Here is a 26178-nt window from a genome sequence, read left to right on the forward strand (position 1 = left end):
GATGAATAAACGCCAGTGTGTTTTTCGGTGCATGTTGTGGACCAACTGTGTAAATGGGGCACATTCTGCTTGTCCTAACTAATCAAACTAAAAAAAAAATGAAATATGATAAAGCAAATCATGAAAAGTACAATGATATTGTATTTTTGCCATATCTCCCACCCCTAGTTTACAGTAAGTTGACTTAACTGTGTACTGTTAAGTGGACAGCTGGTAATATCTGTTTATCTGTTTCTTTATATGAATTTGTTTACTGAGTGCAGTTAAGGAAAACACTAACAAAGAGGCAGTCGTGGGATGGAGGTTAGGGAACTGGCCCTGTGACCAGAAGGCTGCTGTACATGACTGAAGTGTCCTTGAGTAAGATGCCTAACCCCGATCCCTGGCGCCGTGGATAGGGCTGCCCACCGCTCCGTTACTCACTGCCCCCTAGTGTGTGTGTACTCACTGGTGTGTATGTGGTGTTTCACTTCACGGCTGGGTTACATGTGGAGGTGAAATTTCCCTGTTGTGGGACAAATAAGTATCACTTAACATACTAAAATGCAACATTAAACGACAAACTGATGTTGCTGAACAAATACAACGCAACTATAAGTAACACAACATACACTGATATGCAAAACACTAAGACAACATCAACAATTATATGCTCGAACACACATGCAAAACACATTAACACAACAATAACTAACAGGCATGCTAACAACGTGTCACTAATACAACAGTAAAAAACATGTTAATCTCTGAAGCATTAAAAACATGTTAACACAACACTAATGAAAACACATCAACATAACTCATTAAAACTCAAACCACTAAAAGTGATCCAACACTAAAAACTGATTAGCTGGTAATAAATATACTTTGTTTTGTCCCTATATGGATTTGTATTTTTTTAGGAATACTGGGGGAAAAGGACAAAAATATCATCATTATTATTATTATTATTATCCACTTTAATTACTTCAAAAGTGACATAGTTGAACTGCCACCCCCAGATCGAGGCATTTTTCCATTCCCAATAGAACAGCGTTAAAAAAAAGAAAGAAAAACAGTGATGTGTCCATATGGCGCACACAGCGGGCACTGTCTAGCCTACATTTCAATTTCAACCCATGCGGGTTTAATAGTGCAACGTGTAACGATTCTCCACTCCATTTTAGCAGCTGTTCCCTGCCACTTCTGCCTGGTCACAGTGGCATTATGACACTTCAGGCTCTCATACTGTTGCTGTCAAACAGCAACTTTAAGTTCCTTAAAGAAAGAAAAACGTGCACAACTTTAATCTAAGTTTATGTAACAACACTTTATTCCAAGTCATTTTGAAGCATTTCTGTCTGCCATTGATCACGAAATGCTCACGTGATGCAACGACCAGTTTCAAACAGAGAGTGTAAGTGATTAAGATAAAACAGAGAGAGAGCAGAGCAAAAAGATAATGATGGACATTCAACACACAAAGGAATCATATATCTTCCTCTCTCTCCCACACATAGATACAGCATATAGAGCAATTTGACTTTGAAGATGCATAACAGAGAACATACAAAAAGGACATAAGGGCAACATAATAACCCCTTGCTGTAAACCCACCACCTACACACACACGCAGCCACTCGTCCACCTACCCACAAACACAAACACACACTCCCACACACTGGCGGTGATTCTGTTTAATATTCCTCTCTGAGGAGAGGTCACCAGCAAGAAGCAGACGTCCTCCCGCAGCGCCAACAAAACCACATTAACTCTGATAAAGGACTTACTCTCCTGCCAGAGCGCGTGTGTGTTTTATGACCATCTGTAGAGGCAGTATTGTGGATTTGCTGTTGTGAGTGTGCATATAGTTGGGTTGAGCATGTACTTATAGAGTTCTGTGCAAAAGTCAGAGACCACCCTTCGTTAATTTAATTTCCACTTTTAATTTCCACAATTAGTGCGCCAATAAACACTAACACTGTAGAAGTTTTCCTTTTTCCGATATAAGTGCTGCTCCTTTCTACATATTTATACAGATTTCTTCTTCGTTATCTGACAAATTAGCTGCTGGACTCTTCTATATGGTTCACGCAAATGGCTGTTTGTCATAAACATCACACTTTCATGTGCACACATAGCTTGAATATCCAAACCTGGGTTAATGGAGAAAGTTCATAAAACGAGTTAACTGCAGTTCCATTTTTCACAGGTGTTTCTGTCCATCCTTCCACTGTGGCCACACTATGGCGCAATCCCATTTCACCCCTTGGCACTACCATTTAGCCCTCAACACTCTGTTTTGAGCATTCTCGTCTAGGGGTATTGTGTCCCAATTCTTTGTTGAGATCACTGCGGTTCTATGACAGCTGATCCAACAATAAAGGCAGCATGGAGCTTCTTTTCTATAGTGATAGAAAACACAGTAGCACAAAAAGCTAAAATTCCATATGCTGATCCATTTTACTTTGCTAAATGTGGACCTGCATGTTGACCAATTACTGTGAAAGCAGAATTTAATGAGTTAAAGGGGACAAAGATAAAGACTCTGAACGAGACGTTAGATAAGGGTGAAAGATTTGAGTGCTGACATCACAACGTGGGGAGAGTATTATTCCCGATGCAGCACTGTCATTAATTCAAATTTAAGATTAATATTAAGATTAAGAGACCCTTATTAGTCCCACAACGGGGAAATTTCACCTCCGCATTTAACCCATCTGTGAAGTGAAACACCACATGCACTCTAGTGAGCACACACACACTAGGGGGCAGTGAGCACACTTGCCCAGAGAGGTGGGCAGCCCAATCCACAGCACCCGGGGAGCAGTTGGGGGTTAGGTGTCTTGCTCAAGGACACCTCAGTCATGTGCTGATGGACATATATATCTTAGTTGTGAGACTATTCGGGGGGAGGGGGGGTGATCATCCTGCACAAAGAAGAAGATGATGATGATTTCAACGAGGATGAGTGAGCTGAGGTGGTCACTGTACTAGTGGCCTTTTGCTGTCGCACAGTGAATTCTTCCCCATCGGCCCACAGAACGCTGACATACACATGATGAGGGGCAAAAATTGCTGAGTGTGAAAGTATGGCGGGCAGGAGAGAGAGAGAGAGAGAGAGAGAGAGAGAGAGAGAGAGAGAGAGAGAGAGAGAGAGAGAGAGAGAGAGAGAGAGAGAGAGAGAGAGAGAGAGAGAGAGAGAGAGAGAAAGAACAGATCAAAAACAGATATATGACAGCAGATGATGAAGAAAGAAAGAAAGCCAATAACAGGTATATGACAGCAGATGGAGAGAAAGAAAGAAGAAAGAAAGAAAAGGGCAAAAGAGAAAGGAGTAGGAAAGAAAAGGACAAAAGAGAAAGAAAGAAAGAAAGAAAGAAAGAAAGAAAGAAAGAAGGACAAAGAGAAAGAAAGAAAGATAGAAAAGATCAAAAACAGGTGTATGACAGCAGATGAAGAGAGAGATGAACATCAAGAAAGAAAGGAAGAAAGAAAAGATCAAAAACAGGTATATGATGGCAGATGAAGAGAGTTAGACATAAAGAAAGAAAGAAAGCCAATAACGTGTATATGACTGCAGATGGAGAGAAAGAAAGAAGTAAGAAAGAAAAGGACAAAAGAGAAAGAAAGAAAGAAAGAAAGAAAGAAAAGGAAAAAAGAGAAAGAAAGAAAGAAAGAAAGAAAGAAAGAAGATTTTTGGTGAAGAACGAGAAAGACGACAGAAAAGGAGGCAAGATGAAGTGAAAGTGAAAAAAGATAGGAGCTGTGGAGAGATAGGGAGTGACACAGTGCGTAAGGAGGAGTGTGGGGTTTGGGGGGGCGCGGTGCTGGGAGGGGGTGGTAAGGCTGGAGGAAAAGAGCCCCGGCCGAAAGTGCATGCTCGACACATTTACGGGAGCTTAGTGGCTGGGGAGGCGGATTGGGGTCGAGCGGAGGGGAGAAAAGCCCTGAACTCAGCATCCAGCGCCGCTAAAACCTCCAATTAGAAAAAGTTCCTGTGTTGATCCACCGCTACAAAACTGCAAGGCCTTCAACACGCCTCTCCGCGCGACTGCTGAGACAACCAAACAGCCCAGCAAGAGTCTGGATGGGGGGGTTCAAGAGAAAGAGCGATGGCAAAACAGATGGAGGTGGAGAGGAAAAGATAAAAGAACACAATGGAGGAACTTGGTAGATTAGAGTTCCGTTGGGGAATCAGTGTATAATTAACAGGGCTGACCAAAAGGAAAATTCAATGGTTGACACAGACATTCTGATAAATGATAACTACTGAATTAGTTTTAGTTGAAAGATATTGCCCTGCGATGGACTGGCGACCCATCCAGGGTGTATCCTGCCTTCCGCCCGAAGACTGCTGGGATAGGCTCCAGCACCCCCCCGCGACCCTGACGGAGAAGCGGCTTAGAAAATGGATGGATGGATGGATGGATGGATGAAAGATATTGTCACTTCTCAGATTACAACCCCGTTTCCAAAAAAGTTGGAACAGGGAAATTGCAGTCCGAATTGCCTCAATCAGCCTAGTCTGACTGAGGTGTACACATGGAAGTTTTCTTTTTTGATTGAGCTATTAGTTGGATTATAAATGGATTATAAGGTTGCATGTAAACATGTCTACCATGCACAATGTAAGTAAAAACAAAAAGCAATGATGTGCAAATCACATAAACCGTGTATTTAAAAGAAAAAAGTATTAAGACATATCAAATGGTGAAACTGAGAAAAAATACTCATTTTGAATTAGATGCCAGCAATATGTTTCAAAAAAGTTGGATTTAAATGATTTGCATTCTGTTTTTTATTTACATTTTGCACATTATTCAACGTTTTTGGAAACAGGGTTGTACACACATTAAATGAACAGCACATGCCAAAAAAAATAAAGCGAAGGTCGTCAACATCAGCCGATATTATCGGCGTACTGATATATCAGTCGGGCTCCAATGATTAAGTGAACACGGGTCAGTCTAGTTAACCTGTAGGATTCTTCTGATCACCGTTTATCACATCATCACAGTAGCAACTGGAAGGTTGCGAGTTTAAATCCAAGGACTGACTGGGTATTTCTGCTGACCACGCAGTGCTGCTCCCAGACTGGGTGCAGTCAGGCAGCAAAATAACTAATTTCCCGTGCAGGCTCAATAAAAATATAACATACACAAATGTTTGTATGGGACCTCATCCTTAGGTGTTGCAGTTATCAGAGCAATGCTGCATTGAGCTGCTCTTTGGAAGGTTTAGTATAGCAAATGGTTAACTAGTAAGTATGACTTCCCTCCATTCAGGTGCTTGTTGCAAGGCACACCCACCACAAGAAAGAAGAAAGAATGAAGATACTTATTCTGCTTTTTTATATCAATAAGCACATACCTGCTACATCACAAAAACATCTGGTAGGTTTATTCCACATCCACCATACAGTTGGCTATAATTTGTAGACATACATGATGCATCACATCAGGTAAAATTACCTACAATCCTGCATCTCCCACTTGTAAATATGATTTCACTGGCTGTTCAAATGCAATTTACAGATTAGAAAATGTATGTGTCCCAGATCCTGACACCACTCAAATACAGCACAATTCAACATTAAATTATATCTCACTCAACGAGAAGTCAGATTATAAACTTTCAATCAATGTCGTACTGATAATATTGTGTTTATAAGTATGAAATTAGATATTTTATTATGATTCCAATATGGCGAAAGCTGCTGTTTACTGCTGTGCGTTTAGTCTTGTTTTGCTGGAAGAAAAAGTCTTTTCCATTCTTCTGTCAATTATTAATATCAACACAGAGAAACGTCATCAGCGTAGACTTGATGTAATCCACTGCTCATGTAATTAAATAGGTGATTTCTACATTTTGAACAGTACACCAAAATGAAAGTTATAAGAATTAAATAAATATGAAATCATCACCAGCACAAATACTGCTTGCTATTCATATTATAACTATGGAAATTGTTGTCCCGGCGTGTATTTTGTAAAAATACACCATTATGACTTAAACAGACAGTAATCAAACAGGGCAGATATGTTCATAACTTCTTCATAACCAACAAGCCTCAGGTCCTATGTGACAGATGCTGAAGTTACGTTGCACTTCTATTAGATACTCAATACATCATTATTAAATGTAATAATACTTTTACCTGAGTAGGAGTTCAGGCAACACTCTTAGGGTTCTATACAGTACCAAGGTAAGTTTTATTTATATATATATATTCTGAAAATGCCTCTTGCCCTTTACATTGTGCATAAATTTCATGATGAAAAGGCCAAAATCAAACTGCCAAAGAAGTCTGGTTCCACTGACTTTAAAAGTATGTTTTTTCCTTCTCCTGTAAAATTACAATTTTGGAGATACAAGTTTTTGTTCTGACAACAGCAATCTCTCTATATATCTCTCTATCCACTCACCAGCCACTTTATTAGGTACACCTTGCTAGTAAAAGGTTGGACCCCCTTTTGCCTTCAGAACTGCCTTAATTCTTCATGACACACTTTCAGCAAGGTGTTGGAAACATTCCTCAGAGATTTTGGTTGGTTATTTGAGATACTGTTGCCTTTCTATCATCTCGAACCAGTCTGCCCATTCTCCTCTGACCTCTCACATGAAGAAGGCATTTTCATCCACACAACTGCCGCTCACTGGATATTTTCTCTTTCTCTGGCTATTCTCTGTAAACCCTAGAGATGGTTGTGAGTGAAAATCCCAGTAGATCAGCAGTTTCTGAAATACTCAGATCAGCCCATCTGGCACCAACAACCATGACACGTTCAAAGTCACTTAAATCACCTTTCTTCCCCCATTCTAATGCTCGGTTTGCACTTGACCACCTCTACTACCTAAATGCACTGAGGTGTGGCCATGTGATTGGCTGATTAGCTATGTGTGTTAACAAGCAATTGAACAGTGTACCTAATAAAGGGCAGGTGAGTGTATGTATATTATATTGTATATATATATTGCATATATATTATAGTGTATGTATATTATAATCATTAAACCAGAAAAGTTACAGATAAAGAAGAAGAAGGCAGGATAATGGAGTTAAATGATTACATGATTAAGTACCTCACAGACTGGAAGGAGCTAAATATAGCAAAAATAGGAAGCTTTCAACAAACTAGGCCTATAGACATGCGTAAAAGCATCAGTGTGTGTGTTTGTGGGCCACTTTTAGCCTTATTAATCCTGTTTGGTGCTCTTGTGTGAAGCGCGGACGTCTTTGTGAGTTCCTGGTATGCGTGGCTCTTTCGTAGAGCCGGCTTACGCAAAACACACACACATGCATGCACACGGAGACACAGACACAAACACACTAACGGGATTTAGCTCAATGGAGCCGTATCAGACCTATCAAACTGAATGAATAATAGGGCTGAACGCTGCCTTGGAGGCTGTAATAAGACTACATTATACAAATCTCTTCATTTATTCAGTCTCAGGTGTTTGTTTATCCTCCAATTAAAAAGCTCAACTCTGATCCTCGGGCAAATGTACATCTGTGAATGAGAGTGTTCCACCATTTCTTAAATTAAACCAAAAAGAGGAAATACTGAAAAAGGTGGAGCCAACAAAAATCTCTTTCAGGGGTCCCCCTCATTCACTGTTTCTAAAAGCAGCCATGCTATTGATTTGAGACAGGCTCTCAGCTGAAGTGTGAAGTAAATAATTGAAGAGAGAGAGAGAGAGAGAGAGAGAGAGAGAGAGAGAGAGAGAGAGAGTGAGAGTGTTATCAATAGAGTACAACACATCATTTAAATGATCAGTAGAAATCAGAAGGAAATATCACGTGTTGAGCAAGAAAGAACGAAGGAAAGAAAGTCAGATAGAAAGAAACAGGAGTGAGAAATACAGAAAGAGAAAGTGAGAGATGTAAAGAGAGAAAGAGAAAGTAAGAGGGAAAGAAAAAGAAAGAGAAAAAGTGACAGAGACAGAGATAGAGACAGAGAGGGATACAGAGATACAGCACTAGCTGTAACAGTCAAAAACACAGAGGCTCAGTAAAACTAAAAGAAAAGGATGCAGTGAGCTCCAGAGAGGAACACAGGGAGAGTGACTGTACGCTGTAAGTCAGGCCAGGGAAGAAAAGCATTCTCTATCTACCACTGTTCACATCTCAGGTAGTAACTGTGTGTGATGACAAATTTCCTAACACAAGCAGAAAAAAGTGCAGAGTCAGGAAATGGGTTCCTTTTTTATTTAGTAAGGGCTTTTTCCACAAGAGAAACTCGTAGGTTAATTTGGTCCCCCCCACCTCTTCAGAGCAGACGGAGATAAAGTTAACTAAATCTTATTTCCCCTCCACTCACACGGGTCAGCACAAAAACAGCAACAGCAGATAGAAATAAATAACTGAGGGGGAGAAAAAAGAAAGAAAGCAAAAAAGAAACAAAAGAAAGTAGATGGGGAAGAAAGAAAGAAAGTAGATGGGGAAGAAAGAAAGAGAAAGAAAGAAAGAAAGAAAGAAAGAAAGAAAGTAGATGGGGAACAAAGAAAGAAAGAAAGAAAGAAAGAAAGAAAGAAAGTAGACGGGGAAGAAAGAAAGAAAGAAAGTAGACGGGGAAGAAATAAAGAAAGAAAACAGATGGGGAAGAAAAAAGAAAGAACAGATGGGAAAAAGAAAGATTAAAAGAAAAAAGAAAGATTAAAGAAAGAATAGATGGGAGAGAAACAAAATAGATGGAGAAGAAGAAAGAAAGAAAGAAAGAAAGAAAGAAAGAAAGAAAGAAAGAAAGAAAGAAAGAAAGTAGATGGGGAAGAAAGAAAGAACGTAGATGGGGAAGAAAGAAAGAAAGAAAGAAAGAAAGAAAGAAAGAAAGAAAGAAAGAAAGAAAGTAGACGGGGAAGAAAGAAAGTAGATGGGGAAGAAATAAAGAAAACAGATTAGGAAGAAAAAAGAAAACAGATGGGAAAGAAAGAAAGAAAATAGATGCAAAGAAAAAAGAAAGATTAAAGAAAGAACAGATGGGAGAGAAACAAAATAGATGGAGAAGAAAGAAAGAAAGAAAGAAAGAAAGAAAGAAAGAAAGTAAGAAAAGAAAGAAAGAAAGAAAGAAAGAAAAGCAACAGACAGACAGGCAGACAGACAGCTGCTCTGAGGCAGTCTAACTCTCTGGTTTCTCTGTGTAGTGCAGTGGTATAACAGTCTTAGCCTACACGTCATATAGAGTGTCCAGCTGGCACTGAGGGACCGTCCACACTGAGGGACTGTCCACACTGAGGTAACAGCCACACCAAGGGACTGCCCACACTGAGGGACCATCCACACTGCCATCGTTTAACATTTCATCACCACATTCACACCCACATCACCATGAGTCAGCATGATTCCACCCAGGCTGGACAGTCTGGAGCTCTTTACTATGTCACTTAAAACATGAGCCTCGTTCAGGCAGACAGATTTATGTTACAGGATGGATGAACTCGCTAGGGCTCATAATCGAGTGTTCTACTGATTTGCCTGACAATTAAACAAGTAATTAAAGCTTTTAAAAAGCCCTGAAAATGAACTTAACATAACAATAGCAAAGCATGTTAAAACAGATTACTGGAAAGAGAAATTAGAAAGCCTCTAAAAAGACTTGCACAGAAAAATGCATATAATGCATATAAATGGGTATGACAGTCCAGTTCTGTGAGAGTAGCACATTCAAAGAGAAGCTAAATTTGAATTGATGTTTCTTCTTTTTTCATAAATCAAGTTTAACTGATTAATAGTGGCATCCCTAATGCTCACAACACAGGAGTGTACAGGCCCGTGTACTTCATGTGAACACTGTCTACAGCGTCTGCCTCCCCAGGAGGCCACTACGGCAATTCCAGCCAGTCTCCTACACGGAGATTAAGTCTGTTCTTAGACAAAACTGCAGTGGTACTGGTGGTTCACCAATGAAAAACCTTCAGGCTTATTCTGGGTGTGGGACAACAGTCATTAACCCCTTAGAATTCACAGTTATTACTATCAATCAGAAAAATGTACATTTATATGAAATATTTCTCAAAGCTCATTGGAGGAATTCTGTTGAAAGTATGAACTAAACTTTATTTAGATTTTTTTATTTAAATTTTATTGGAAAGCTAAAGTGCATAGTCTTGTTTTGTGGTAAATAAAAACATCATTTACATTTTTGCCACATTTCTGGCATCAAATCAACCAAAAAAAGACAATGTCATTATATTTAAACAGCATAATATTGACCATAATAACCACAGACTTCTAAGGGTTGAAGCATTCATCTCACCGAAAACAATGGGATGACATCCATGGCTTTAAACAGTGACCCCTCCCGCCACCTGTCCTCTTCTCACCTTCCCTTCTTTTCACTTCTTCTTCACTTCATCGCCTCCTCTCCTCTTTTCACTCTCCTTTCCTTCACCTCTCAACTCACCTTTTCTCTCCTTTCACTTTCACCACTGTTTCCTCCCCCTCCTCACTCCTTTCCTCTCCTCGAGCCTTTATGAGGGTAAAGTCAGGCTCGAATAGAGCCAACTGACACCAGAGAGGTAGTCGGCATTGGTAAAAAAAAGACTGTGTTACCTTTCAAATCTACCTAACCTAAAGAAAGAGAGGCCATGTGTTTTTCAGTGCAGCATTGTAATGACCTTCACCATCTCCACATTAACACACCTGCATGTCCTTGACACTCAGCTTTTAAAAACTAACAACTGCAAAACAAGCTTGTTCTCTTTCTCTGTCTTCGAGCTCTTTCCGAAGGGTTTTTTCGGGCCGCACCGTTTATCTGTTGGCTGCTTTTTACAGCGTGAGAAACCCAGGAGCAGCACGCCACTGCGGGTAAAAACTGCGGCATATTGCTGGTGAGATGATGCAACTCGGAGACATTCACGAATCCTCTCACAGCAGCCCAGCAGTCCAAGAAAACCTTCAATGCCACACAAAAAAAAGCCAGAGAGAAAAGATGTTATGAATATCCATATTTCACTGCGCAATCCCAACTGGGTCAAATAAGGTGGCCTGAACAAAATACTCTCCCTAATATAACAACCATAGCGTAGCTGGTACTTCTTAGGACCACTCAGAACACTTGAAAGCATTTGGTACTCTTGTGTTTGCTAAGCCAATGTTCCATTCATTATCACAGCACAGAAGAGACAGACATGTGACATCATATGAACAAGGATAGAAACAAACATCTCTTTACAGACTGTACCCGCAACTTCTGAAACATGCCACTTTGAACCCTTTAAAGGGTCTAGAGTCATAAGATGTAAAACTGACTCAGTTCAACCATTTAAGATGTTCAGGTGGGGGGGTTGCACTTTAAAATGTCATTAAGACTACACAAGAAGTGCTGGAATCAATCATTGCGACGCCTATTGTTAAGATGTTCAGGTTCTGTGGGAGAGGACACACATTAGAATACCACTATGACATCGCAACGTGTGCTAGAATTAATGTATCAATGAAGCTGTCTACAACAGCTGAGAGCCGCAGACCATGATGCGGTGAGACAGATATCCAGTTGCTATTTTTGATGCATCATGACGTATAGCTCAGCCATTGAACCTCAAAATGGAAGAGGAGAAATTCAGACATGACCCCTCCAGTAAACAATTTGGAGAGAAACTGCACAAGTGGAAGTTGGAATAGAACATTATGTGTTTTGTGTCACTGATAAGGACCTGCAGCTAGTAAGCTAATAGCACTCAACAGATATAAGTTTGGACATATAAGTGAGCCGCTCAACACCAGAGTGGTATAATGACATTCTGATTGTTATTTAGACAACTGATGTTATATGAGGGCTTTAAAAAAATGCATTATATACTCTATTCACCATGTCCAAAACCACAGCTGCACAGCTCCGTCAGCAAAACAGCCATTTCTGATAGGACCATTGTTGTTTACGTTTTGACGCGTACAGTTAGTCTCCAGCATAGACAGCCCTGAAGGCTTTGTGATGCGATGCGATACTACATTTGGCTGCTCTCATGCTGTTAGGACATGGTGCAAGATGTGGTAGGGGAGGAAACACATTAGAAAAGCCTTGTGACATCACATTCACAATGAATACTGGAATCAATCATTCTGATGTCATAACTGACACCTATTTTTCTATTTAAAACTCAGAGCTCCATTAATGCCTATATCATTAAACAACCTCCACTAACTTTGGTTCATTTTTCCCTAAATGTCCATTTTTGCACAACTTATGAACACACCAGGGCAAAAGATCCCATGGCTGTGGCCAATTGTGACGGGTGGATGAAATCTTGTGAAATGCGTGAGATTCCCACTGAAACCATCTTTAAAAACACTCCCGTTCTCTCTTCTGCTTTCTTTCTGAAACAGGAGAGAGGGGCTTGCGACAGGAGATAGATATTCCACTGTAGAGGGGAGATTATGCTTAACTTCTTACAACCTATTTCATCATTGCTGAGGAGGGGGGTGGGGGGGGCGGGGGTGAGAGCGAGAGAGGGAGAAAAAAAATAGACTGCACTGATCCCCTCCTCACTACCACCCCAAAGTCCTCTCCCCTCCTCCTTTGTCTGGGCTTCACTCTCTTCACACTTTGTCCCTTTTTGCCCCTGAAAAAACCTTTCAACTCGTCCCCCTGGAGCTCAGTGCGGCCATGAAGACCGCAGCCCCGCTGTCTGTGTCTACACACAGCTAGGGGTGCAAATTTCTGACCTCAGTGTTTCAATTCGATTAGGATTCTTTAAGAAACAATTCAGCTAGGGCTGGCCTGAATACTTTGAGTACTCAAGTATTTGTTCGTATCCAGTTAATTGTTTAGTATTTGGAAGCATCTTTGTTAACTGTCTGGATCTTATCAGAATTCTAGCCTTGAGGAGTCCTGAATTTCAGAGTGAGAGACTTATTTATCACTGTTTTCAAACTAAATGTTTCATCATAAATCCTGATAAAATGGTAATTACTTTCCAATTAACATATTACAATATAAACAACTGTCAGACCTGGGTAAAGCTAACTAAAGGCAGAACACAGCCACATGCTCCCCTTTACTCTTTCACAGCTCCTCCTTTCTTTGAAAGACTACAGCAAGACAAGTTAGTAAAAGATATTAAAATGGCAAACAATATCTAAACAAAAAGAATTAGATAATCTGTGCTCATTTGTTTGGCTTTAGTCCTGATGGTTGAGTAGGAAAAAAATGGAATATTTCCATGGAAAACATCTAAAAAATAAGGTCACTAGAGATGGCTGACAAATTTCGGTTAATTATAATATGTAAATAATATTGTTAGTAAAGGAAATATGGAGCACGAGTATTCAGGTATTCAGAAGAACCAAACAGCACTCAAAACCGGTAAAATGCTATTAGGGCCAGCCCTAAATCCAGTGCATCATGAGATCTCAAACAGGTCTGTGTGATTCAGAAGGATTTTTAGAAATATCAGAAAAACTACACATTACTGGAACAAAGACAAGAAAAACAACATACCAGGTTGTAAGCGCATATATAAATTGAACATTACTATAATGGATTTTCATTTATTTTAACATTCCAGCCTTCATACTCCAGCAATGAAAACTCAAAACCAACAGAGATATTCAAACATTCCAAGGTAACTGAAGTACTTGTCAGTTCTTCTGAATAAGACCCAGTCAATTACTACGAGTTCTGAAGCATTAAAGATTGTGCACTACAAACATCCTGATGCTACACCAGCATTCGTGAAAACCTGCATGCAGTGAAACTAACACATGCACACAGAATAAGTTAATGATCACCTTGAGCCTGTATTTACTCTAAGCCACCTGCCACATTGCGGAGGAAGGCGTATAGAGATGCAGCTCATTAAGCTCTTTCCCCGTTTCATCAACCCCTCACCTTCCTTAGACAACTCCCTCCCTAACCCACTTCCTCCCACACACACACACACACACACCTCACTACGTCTGTAAGTGTGTAGCTGTGTGGGTGAGAAAGTGTAGACTGTGTGAGGGGTGTTATGAGCATAAAGCAACTTCTGCATTGTGTATTTGATTTCATACATTTTCAGGACAAGAATGTCCTGAGTTTGTAGAAAAAAAACAGAGAAAAACAGGACTAATCACCAACATGTTCCTGACTTAGATAAGTGTAATGTACCAAAGTCAGTGACCATCCATCATTTATTTAATATTCAGTCAAAACGGCCATTCATTTCTCAGCAGATTCGATATATAAAAATCCACTTCCATGAGGAAAAAAGTCAAAGGAAAATAAGTGAAAAAAACAGGAGCGTCTGTCAAGCAGCTGTCAAGAAGCCATTACTGTGAAAAGAAAATAGACCAAAAAAAGAAGATTCATTATTGAATGTGTTCAGGTTGGAACCTTGAGAAGATACAACCAATGTCTTAGACTGAACTTTGGAGGTGTGGAAAGATATGCCTGCATACTTCTTTGACAAACTGAAAGCAGGTCTCTTGAAAAGAACCGAAGCCATAGTAAAAGTGTAAATATAATAAATACTGAAAATGTGCATTAGTTGTTGGAGTAATTTTCTGTTAAATATGTTGCCTGCTTTTCTTTCCTGATGCTAAAACATGAATAACAGTACTATAACTATGATTATAACATGAATAACAGTACTATAACTATGATTTTTTTTTTAATCAAAGCTATTTTTCTATGCTTAGAAAATGTTATTACATATAGTTACATATACATAATCGATACAGGCAGAATGTGTGAGCCTATATCCTGAAATTGTACATAAATGTGTATGTGTCTAGTGTGCATGTGGGTGTGTGCGCGCATGTGTGTGTAAACCAAAGCTGATGAGGCGGAGGGCTCTTGCTTCGTCTAAGCTCAGCATTTCCTTCCGAAACAGTGATAAATCTCAGGATCGTCTGCCGCTACTTGCAGAGCAGCGAGCACCATTCATTTGTCGCCATAACCGCCCCCGCTAAACATATATTTATTAAACACGCCTGCCGCAGACAGAGCGAAGGCATTGCTGGCGATAGAAGCCCTCAGATATGAAGGGGAGAGACACTGGGGGAGTGCATCACTCATTCGGAAACTTTATGGCAAAAATGTGCCACTGAACCTCATTAATAAATTAAGGTTGCTCTTCCAAAAAAAGATCGATGACACATTTTTCAGTGCCTTGCCAAAAGGTTCCATATCACTTTGCCTTCCTCCAGTTACACCTGGTATGAGAGGGAGAGATAGTGAAAAAGGAACAAAAAGCTTTTCGGGGGGCTTTTTCACCCTCACTGTCCAGCATGAGTCACGCCTGACCAGACAGGTAGGCTGACACAGTATACACAGAGGAAGTCTAATTAAATAGCCATATCCTTGCAGACGCTTACAACATCCATGTATGCATACAGTATAAGAGGGCTGTCCAGACGCTCGGTTATTTGCCCTCGTCATCATTCTGCTGGAAGCAAAAAACAGAAGAGAGCGAGTGAGAAAAAAAGAAGAGCCGGAGTACCTGTTAGCAGAAAGAGGAAGCACAAAAAAACTGCCATCTGTTGCAAAACTCTTACTGTAAATGCAAACCATTGCATTTCTTTTCATGCGGTGGTGATGCAAGGGTCGCATTTTGTTTCTCTCCCAAAAATTGCCTGTACAGCATTCAAAGCCTGTAAAGTAAGCACACAGACACAAAAACACACACCACATACAAAGACACACTGATGTACGCTAATGCGCATTCAAAGTTCTTGCTAGACAAACGCTGTTTTTATCAGTAAGATATCTGCAGATTAAAACAATACAGTCATATCTGCACATATGAACGTCTAAGGTGAGCTGACTGTGTTTCCTTCTCAACCGAACTCTTTGTTGTGAACCATAAAGGTTAAAGGCAATGAAGGAGTCAGCAAAATTCTACAGGAAGCAAAAACCTGAAAGCGCACACATGTATTAAAATTCATAAACAGTGCTGTGTGCATCTCAGAAATCCTTCATTTATTTAAATTTCAGTCAAATCAGTTCCTAACTGCAAACTATTCAGGAGGTATTTTTGAGGAGATTAGATATAAGATAATGCACCTGAATAAGGAAGGGGAAAGTCAAGAAAATACATTTAAAAAAAGGAGTTTCCTAAACTCAAAAAATGCTTAAAAGATACTGAGAAATTGGGACTCCTAACAACCAAGACCTGGTGACCACCAAACAGTCCCCATCAGATAACTGCACAGCTTTCATCTTCGAGAGATATGATCCTCACTTACTTCAGATCAAACATGAGAATTTCCACTATGAGAAGACAACTCAATGCTATGGGTCTGAAGGATGTGCAGCTGTCAAGAAGCCATTACTGACAAAAGGAAACAGACAAAAAAGAAGAACATCTGCAAATCAAACAAAGAATCTCCCACTATTCTCAGAACTATGGCCTGACCACCTCAGAGTCCAGGTCTCAATTTCATAGAATTTAGAATTACATGGATTTTGAGAAGCAGAAAATACAACCAACTTCTAAGACTGAACTTTAGAGGTGTGGAAAAATATCCCTAAAGTAAATCCTCTGAAAAGTACAGAAGCTGTAATAAAGGCAAAGAGTTGACACCCAAAATACATTCAGTTACAGCCTGTTTGCAATTTTCTGTTAAACATGTTTTCTGCTTTTTCCCTAACACTAAATAAATGAACAGCCTGAACATAAAGGCTGGTTTGACTGATGTGACTTTTGTACAACACTGCGTGTCAAATGTAGAAACCATGTGGTCAAGAACTAGATTCGATGCATGCTGATATTTTTAAAAACCACCCCTAAACATACACACACTTACACAAATGTTCCACAGACCTGCTGCACTCGTTTTATGCCTAAGTATACCCACACTTGCGGAAGAGCAAGCTAAGTAACAAGTGAAAACGCCATCTGTCAAGCAAGGGTGCATTTCAGTTGCCTCAGCATTTTTGGAGAATGCCTTGAAGACAAAAAGCTTCTTGTTCCCTTCTGTCTCCACCAATCCCATCCCACATTCTTAATCTTATCTCGTTCTTTCCTGCTTTTTTTTTTCTTTCGCTTTTCTATTCAACCATCAGCACATTCAGCCCATCAGCATCGGTCAGTGTTCAATTAAGCCAGGGAAAGTGAACGGCGGAGCAAAAACTGCACCGCCTAAAGTGCAGCCTAAGTACTCCAATGATCAAATTACACTTGTTCCCCGGCCTCTCAACTGGACCATTTACACCGCTAATTGCACCAACCGCCACAAATTACAATTCAGATTTTATTGGAGAATTTTCAGGATAATACGGTGGACGTGACTCTTGAAAGAGAAGCTGTTGCTATATGATCCCCCTCACATGGTGCCTTTGTAATCAATCAGCTAATTGATTTGCACAACAAACAACTAACTGAGCACCGGGGCAATTAGATTATATCTCAGGGCCTTTCCAGTCCCCAACTCGAGGGACATGTGTGCACACGTGTGTTGGAACAGCAGTGACAGAGTGAGTTCTGATATCTCAAGGTACAAATCAGGGCTGAATCTGAAAGACAGGTTGAGGCATGGCTCAATAACACAGGTTACATTCTTCAAAATACAGCACAGGTCCCTAAACCAGGATCTGCATGTTCATGGTCAACAACAGCAGACCATACTAGCACTTACAAAAACATACGGATGAAGTAACTACACATTACCACCAATCCGAGCATAAACACTGAGTACATAATTATGCAATTTGAAAATAATTAACACCTACAAAATGCAAAGAATCAAGCCAAGATTTCCTATTTATCAATGCCACAGTAAACAGTTCTAAGCCAGTTATGGCTAGAAATGTGCTTATTTAAATGGAGATCCATAATAAGAACAAGAATGTGATCATCTGTTATAAATAATAATAACAGTTATAATAACAGTTATAATGCATTCACCAAAAAGCAGCCAGTGATGATTGTTGTTTAAAAAAAAGAAGTATACCGATTTTGCATAATTTTGTCACTGTGATGTAAACAGTCATTCAGAGTGGTCTGATGTAAAATGGTTTGCTGTAGAAAAAGTTACTCTCAATGTCTACAACACCAATATAGCCAATTTATTCATTATCCAAAACCACTGGTGAGCCTAAGTATGTCTTCTGAGTTTTTATATGTAATGTTTATGATTGTAAAATAGTGGAAAATCAGAAAAATCTGATAATATCAAACACTTTTGCTGATTGTTTTGCCTTACAAATGCCCTGCATGTACCCTTCTGCCATGAATGGAATGAACTAAATGGATTACCAAGACATTTCAGGCCAAAACTTTTTTTACAAAACTATCAAAAAAACAATATCTCAGGCAACAGGCGGCATATTCATAACCATGTACAATACCTTTTTTGAGAGGTAGCTGTTAAAGGCAATAAACTCTTCAGACATCTGGTTCCTATCACCACCACTGTAAACAATTCTGACACAGTAAGTTTCTCTAGAATGAAGCATTTCACATTAAACCACCCTAAATGACTTTGTTTACATCTTAACCATTTAAGTATGTACACATTTTAAAAAAACTGGTGGAGCTCCCCTTTAAGCGCTAAAACAGTCAGGCCACCTGTTACAGTTACTAACGTTATAATGCGTTCACACAATGCATATTCAGTAATTAATGTTTTTAGTGTTAAAATAGTAATGTGTTATAACGCTAGTTATAACGCTAGTTTTCATGTTTTCACACAGTGCATTACTATTTTAAGACCTAAAACAGTAATGTTGTCTGTTATAAGTATTATAATAACAGTTAACGTATTGAAAAGCATCCACAAACGCAATACAGCGATTGCTGTTTTAAGCGCTAAATCAGTCGTGATCTGGTATAAGTGTTGTAATAACAAATAATAAGGTTATAATGTCTTCATACGATGTAGTTATCCTGTTTTAAATAGTAACGTATCTATTATATGTGTTATAATAACAGTCACTACTGTTCTAATGCATTCCCATAGTGCCTATGCAGTAATGTGTTTGAGCGGAGCTCCCGCGTTGCCATGGCTCCCCGGTGCCGGAGCTCGCAAACAGCAACGAGTGATGAATCAGCAGCCCGGGTCGCTCAGTCAAAAAACATAAAAAAACACTACAGAAACAAATACAAAATAACAACAAAAGCTCAAGCGACTAAATGACTACATACCTGCTGACTCCATGTAAATGAAAGGAATAAAACGGCCCCCCGATAAACGCGCCGTTCAGTCATTAGCGATTGAATCGCCTGCTTTGGAAGGAGACAGCAGTGGCTAACGTCGCTAACGTTACTCACGAACCCCGGTTGAGAAATTTAAATCGAAAAAGTGCACTTTGTCAACAAGCTTCCGGTTCAAAAGCGAGCAGAAACATATCTTTATCATCGTGGAAGGGAATAAACTTCTTAACACTCTCTAAAATGAATACATTTCACTTCCATTCTGTCCGTATACTACTTACTACTACTACTACTAACCTGTACTACTACAACAACTGCCGTAACGAACGACCTCATAAAAATAGACAACGACTTCGAGAGCTGGCAGCCTTCAGAAGGGAAAATACTGGAAATAGCCACGTTGACGTCTATTATTAGCCAGCCAGGCTACTACGACATTGGCAAACAGGTCCGTTTCCAGTTAACAGAAAATAAGTCTGCTAACTACATAATCTCCTGACTTACCTCAGCTAACGTTAGCAGCGTGTCGCCGCTGTGCTGTTTTCCAGCGGGTATTTGTGCTGAAGCAGCAGAGGCTCCCCACTCGGCTTTATACCCCCACCTGGGTGGCTGTGTTACCCCTAGCTGGCGTGTCTAGTCCTAGCTGAGTAGATATGGCCGGTTTGTCTACCTCCAGCTCCGTAGATGTGGATATGGGCTGGTGTCTGAGCTCACGGTCACGTTTTCTCGACGAGCTACTTACTGGGAGCTACTGGGGGGCAAAGCTAAGCTACATTCCCGCAGGCAGCACGCCTGGACCGTCTGAGCACAAACGATTTCCGAAAATGTGACAAATTAAACATGGCTACGCAAAAGCCGACGACCCCTTGCTGCCCACACCTGACTGACAGACTAAAGAGGGGGTGGAGGGGAAGGGGAAAAATGCTCTCACACTGTAGACTTGATTCCAACCGCGATCCGACGCGCACTGTAACGCCGAGCTCTTTGTGTTCGGGTTAAAGTGCCTCTCTTCGGGCAGGGCTGTGGGTGTCCACCCGGTGCCTCGGCTTAATGACCCAACCGTGATGAATCAGCACGGCGAGCCCTTTAATATCCCCCCACACCTCCTCATATCGGCACGATGTCGCTTAGCAAAGGCAACCAACAACACACATACACACACAAACACTAGTACGTATGCCTGTCTTTAAGGGGGTCTTTCCATCTACGTATTCTAGGGTCTCGACAATGCTGCGCCTACACCTAACCCAGCCCTAACCCTAACCTCAAAAACCGAAAGCAGAGCGGTGGATGATTTACTTTTTTTCTCTAACAAAAGCTGCGTTTTTGGTTAAACCATTTCCTTAATGGGGAGCAATATGTTAAGTTTTTGTGGACATTGGATCCCTACAAATTCATTACAATACAGTAAACACAGGGATTTTTCACTCTCTTTCACACTCTCTATTTCGTGCGTTGTTAGAAAAAGGCGCGTGCACACTCAGCAAAACACCCAAACGTCCCCACAACATCATAACATTGACGTTTTCCGTCTTGGTGAGCCTATGATCCCCACAAAGAGCTAAATACATGCCTGACCCCACACAAATACACACATACACGCACACAAGCACACGCACCGGAGAGGCGCGTGCACACTCAGCAAAACAGCAAAACAGCCCTCGCGCGAGCTTAGCTGACTCTGACACTGACACGGCCGCCCTCACCTCACCACAGGAGGAGCGCAGAAGCCAACTTCGGCTCGTTTACCCGCCCCTGGAAAGGCACAAGTACTCACCGAACCCAAACGGGAACCGTCTTCGAAGCCAAAAGAGGGCCAAAAAGTAGAAGCCGAAGCGATGGCGAGTAAGTTTAGTCGGTGTTTTTGGCTCGGAAATCGCTGCTCCGCTCCTCTCCGCTTTCTCCTTGTTGATCCTCTTTCTCTTGTGCCGAGGCCAGACGTCATATGATGTTTGGTCACGTGGTTTCATTCATGAAGGCTCTACGCAGCATGGACAGAAAGTCTTAAAGGGAAAGTTGCGCTGCTGAGCGCCTCTGACCAACCACCTGTTATCTCAGTGGCACAGAATCGAGGGTTACGACAGAGCAGGGGAGCCCACCCGCAGTCCTGGAGGGCAGCACACGGTTCAACTCGGGAACTAATGAGGGGCTGTTTTACAAAGCAGACTTTCTCAGACAGCCAAGGACACACGCTGAGCACTTTATTACGTATTTCTACACTCACTGTCCATTTTATCAGCTCCACTAGCCATAAAAGAGCACTTTGTATTTCTACAATTACTGTGGTCCATCTATTTCTCGGCATACTTTTTCAGCCCCCTTTGATCCTGTTCTTCATGGCCAGGACCCCCACAGGACTACCACAGCATCAGTGGTCACAAGACACTGCCCGCCGGACACTATTGACTGGATATTTTTGGTTGGTGGACTATTTTCAGTCCATCAGTGACATTGAGGTGTTTAAAACTCTAGCAGCACTGCTGCGCCTGATCCACTTGTCACTAAACTAGGAATCTTCTAGGAATCTAAGTTGGACTCCCTACATTAAAAAAATAGACAATACATCATTAAAATGTTTGTCTGATAACTGGTTGGAACCAGTATGGGACGCTCCACCTGTACAGCACAGTTTGTTGTTTTTCCTGCACCTGATTGAGTGAGTTACATTATTAGCTAATGATCAAGTTCTTCTTGATAAAGGAACAGAAAACAGGAAACCATGTAGGACAGGAAGACTACATGGCTGTAGGTGACTGGATTAGTCAACCTTTAAAAGAGTAGCTCAGCGTGATGTCCAAGCATGAGTGATAAAAACATTGTTCCATGCTTTGTTTATAGTTTTCTTAAAAATTATTTGTGACAGCTGTGAGGAAGAAAGAGAGAGAGAGAGAGAGAGAGAGAGAGAGAGAGTTAGTCACAGTCGGTCAGCAGAAAGACTGAGAATCTTGGTGGTCGGCATAAAATAACACAGAAGCCTCAACAACTAAATATCATATTCATTTTCTTTTATTTAGTGTGACCAGTCTTTGCCTTTTCATAGCTTACATTATATTCTGGAGGCCTACATTTTATTCTGGAGTCTTATATTCTATACAGGAGACTTACATTCTATTCAGGAGACTAAGATTCTATTCAGGAGACTTACATTCTATTCAGGAGACTAACATTCAATTCAGGAAACTTACATTCTATTCAGGAGGCTTACATTCTATTCAGGAGGCTTACATTCAGTTCAGGAGACTTACATTCTACTCAGGAGGCTTACATTCAGTTCAGGAGACTTACATTCTATTCTGGAGGCTTACATTCTATTCAGGATACTTACATTCTATTCTGAATGCTTACATTCTATTCTGGAAACTTATATACTATTCAGGAGGCTCACATTCTATTCTGGAAACTTACATTCTACTCAGGAGGCTTACATTCTACTCAGGTGGCTTACATTCAGTTCAGGAGACTTACATTCTATTCAAGAGACTTACATTCTGTTCAGGAGGCTTACATTCTATTCAGGAGGCTTACATTCTATTCAGGAGGCTTACATTCTATTCTGAATGCTTACATTCTATTCTGGAAACTTATATACTATTCAGGAGGCTCACATTCTATTCTGGAAACTTACATTCTACTCAGGAGGCTTACATTCTACTCAGGTGGCGTACATTCAGTTCAGGAGACTTACATTCTATTCAAGAGACTTACATTCTGTTCAGGATACTTACATTCTATTCTGAATGCTTACATTCTATTCTGGAAACTTATATACTATTCAGGAGGCTCACATTCTATTCTGGAAACTTACATTCTACTCAGGAGGCTTACATTCTACTCAGGTGGCTTACATTCAGTTCAGGAGACTTACATTCTATTCAAGAGACTTACATTCTGTTCAGGAGGCTTACATTCTATTCAGGAGGCTTTCCGTTTTTTCCAAGAAATCTGTAGGAATATTTTTCCACACCTCCAAAGTTCAGTCTCTGAAGTTGGTTGTATTTACTGCTTCTCACTATCCAAGTAATTCCATACACATTCAGTGATGTTGATGTTTGAACTCTGGGGTGGTCAGTCTGTTCTTTTGAGATCAGCAGTAGTTTTTTAGTTTCATTTGTCTATTCATGTTTCTCAGTAACAGCTTCTTGACAGCTACACATCTTTTCAGACCCACATGAATTTTTTATCTGATGGAGCCAGTTTTGGTGGATTAAGTAGGTTTTGCACAGTTTATTTATTTTCATATTTATTTTCATACTTTCCACCTATTTATCTAAGGGGAGTATTGTCTATCTGATCCCCTAAGAAATACAGTATATTTCTAGAAGTATTCACCCACCCATCAAAATCATTGAATTCAGGTGTTCCAATCACTTCCATGGCCACAGGTGTATAAAACCAAGCATCTCGGCCTGCAGACTGCTTCTACAAACATTTGTGAAAGAATAGCTCGTTCTCAGGAGCTCAATGAATTCCAGTGTGGTATTGTGATGTCACCTGTGCAATAAGTCCAGTCGTGAAATTTCCTCACTACTAAATATTTCACAGTCGACTGCCATTGGTATTAGTATAACAAAGTGGAAGTGATTGGGAACGACACCAACTCTGCCATAAAGTGATAGGCCAAGTAAAATGACAGAGTGGGGTCAGCAGATGCTTAGGCGCATAGTGCACAGAGGTCGCCAACTTTATGCAGAGTCAATTGTTACAGACCTCCAAACTTTATGTGGCCTTCAGATTAGCTCAAGAACAGCATAGAGAGCTTCATGGAATGGATTTCCATGGCTGAGCAGCTGCATCCAAGCCTTACATCACCAAGCGTTGAATGTAGTGGTGTAAAGCGCCGCCACTGGACTGTTGGGTTGTTTTTCAGGAGTTGGGCTCGGCCCCTTAGTTCTAGTGAAAGGAACTCTTAATGCTTCAGCAGACCAAGAGATTTTGGACAATTTCATGCTCCCAACTTTGTGGGAACAGTTTGGGGACGGCCCCTTCCTGTTACAACATGGCTGTGCACCAATGCATAAATCAAGGTTCATAAAGACATGGATGAGCGAGTTTGGTATGGAAGAACTTGACTGGCCTGCACAGAATCCTGACCTCAACCTGATAGAACACCTTTGGGATGAATTAGAGCAGAGACTGTGAGCCATGCCTTCTCGTCCAACATCAGTGTCTGACCTCACAAATGCACTTCTGGAAGAATGTTAAAAAATTCCCATAAACACACTCCTAAACCTTGCGGAAAGCCTTCTGTCGGGGTTTCTGATGAAATATGTCCTTGAATCGTAGTTTAATAAAAGTTTTCTAACAATCACTCACTTAGAAATTATTAAAAAAAAGTTATAGTCATGTAACTGAGGCAGACAGATATATTCAACAGAAAACAGGCCTAACACTTGCATGCATGGGGCAGAGTGAACTTCCGATCCAGGCACAGGCAGTGCGTTACTTGAAAGGGACTTTTGATGGTAGAAAACACCTGGTCTAGAGGCCTGAGAAACACTGCCCGCTCAACGAAAATAAGCTAGCTGTTAATGAGTAGACTAGATAAGAACAGGCAGAAACTAGCCCATAAGTCAAATTAATGAGGAATTACCCAACTAGAGGTCAGAGTGACCTAATATGGAAGAATGAGAGAATTATATAAAAATATATTTTAAATTTGAAGGGAAATAAGAGTTTCCAAAAGATTTAGTAAAACAAGATGTAATGGTAACCAAAAGGTGATTCAAGGTCATATAAAAAAAGGGAGGGGTGATAAGTTCACCCCAGGGAGGGTATAAAGAAAGATGCTTTGCAACAAATCTTTGCAAAGTTGCAAAATTTTCGTTGTCTGGGAACCATCTTGTCACTTGAAGCTCAATAAATGAAGAAGGGCCTTTTCCTTCCTTCGAAAAAGAACTCATTGACTGAAGTTGGTGAACTTTTACTTTTGCAAAGAACGCTTTTTAAGCCTTTTTTATTTTATTAACCTTTTTGCATAAGAGAGCAGAATAAATTGGGAACTAAAACTTAACTTTGAATAAATTAGTTGTAACGTAACACACGTCTGGACTCGGGGTGGAGGCTGGACTGCTCTGAGTCCCAAGACGTCCCGGAAGAGTTGAAGCTGTTATAGCTGCAAAGGGTGTGCCGACATCATGTTAAACCCTACACTTTTGGAAATATAGTGCATCTCCTGAAAAGTTGCACATGTAGTGGCCATTTTGACCCTTTCCTCCTGCACAGTATTTTACACTTCATTGTGAAAACTCTCCATGTCTGGGTCCACTGCAGGAAAACGGTAGCATCTGATTTTAGATCAACCCTTTATATCACCAGGTTCCATCAGTGGGCCAAAAGTTTTATTACACATCTCTATAACCTAAAAATAGCTCATCAAAGTCCCTGTAGTTACTAAATAATAAGTGTTTAATAAGCCTGGGAGTTTTAGGGGTTAAAGAACCATATAAAAAAGGTGTCAGTCATGGTACAGAACCACGTAAGCATTCAAATGTTTTTTTTTTTGGAGCTGCCACAGTTTTATATAGCCTTTGCCTTTAGTAAATAAGTTCTAAAGGACCTCTGTTTAAAAGCTGTGGGGAACCAAAGTTGATTCTTCTTTGCTATCACTTTAGTTTTACACAGTCAAAAGTGAAAAAGGTTTGAATTGCCTCAAAGCCTTTCTTTGCTTACCTAAACTTTTCGTTCTTGCTGTATTTATTTGAGTTTGATAAATAGAATTAAATTGTTTGCCACCGCATGGAGTATTTTTTTTAGGTTGAACTGACAAACCTTTTTTTACAGGTTAACCCTTTAACATCCCAGCCTTTTTACACACCAAGGCTTGTTATTCAGTAACTACAGGGGTTCATTGCAAACTGGCAGAGCTATTCTTGGTTATAGAAGTCTGTAATAAAACTTTGGACCTGCTGGTGGCCCCTAGCCATGTAAGGGTTAAGGATTTACATTATGTAGGGGTTTTTCAGACGTTGAATACTGTCACACATCTCATTCATAAAAATGCTTCTTCAAAAAGTCACCATTGAAAGGCTCTTCAAGGAATTAATTGTGGGTCTGTTACAGCATCATGGGGCCTTTATTTTAAAGAGTGCAGGTAGAAGAGTATGGAGGACTCTGGTCTAT

General features: G+C 40.4%; 1 protein-coding gene across 3 annotated transcripts in view; it reads right to left on the minus strand.

Moving 5' to 3' along the window:
- mafgb (v-maf avian musculoaponeurotic fibrosarcoma oncogene homolog Gb) overlaps positions 1-21011 on the minus strand; it is a 33836-nt gene extending 12825 nt beyond the window's left edge. Inside the window, exon 1 of one of the 3 annotated variants that reach the window (XM_017724781.2) lies at positions 20837-21011. The gene's annotated coding sequence lies outside the window, so the exon portion shown is untranslated. Of the gene's footprint in view, positions 1-19050; positions 19159-19563; positions 19871-20836 lie in introns of those variants that run through there. The other 2 variants (XM_037545046.1, XM_037545048.1) reach the window with 2 other exon arrangements.
- Positions 21012-26178: the final 5167 nt, after the last annotated feature.

Source organism: Pygocentrus nattereri, chromosome 15 (assembly GCF_015220715.1).
Source record: "Pygocentrus nattereri isolate fPygNat1 chromosome 15, fPygNat1.pri, whole genome shotgun sequence".
NCBI lineage: Eukaryota > Metazoa > Chordata > Actinopteri > Characiformes > Serrasalmidae > Pygocentrus > Pygocentrus nattereri.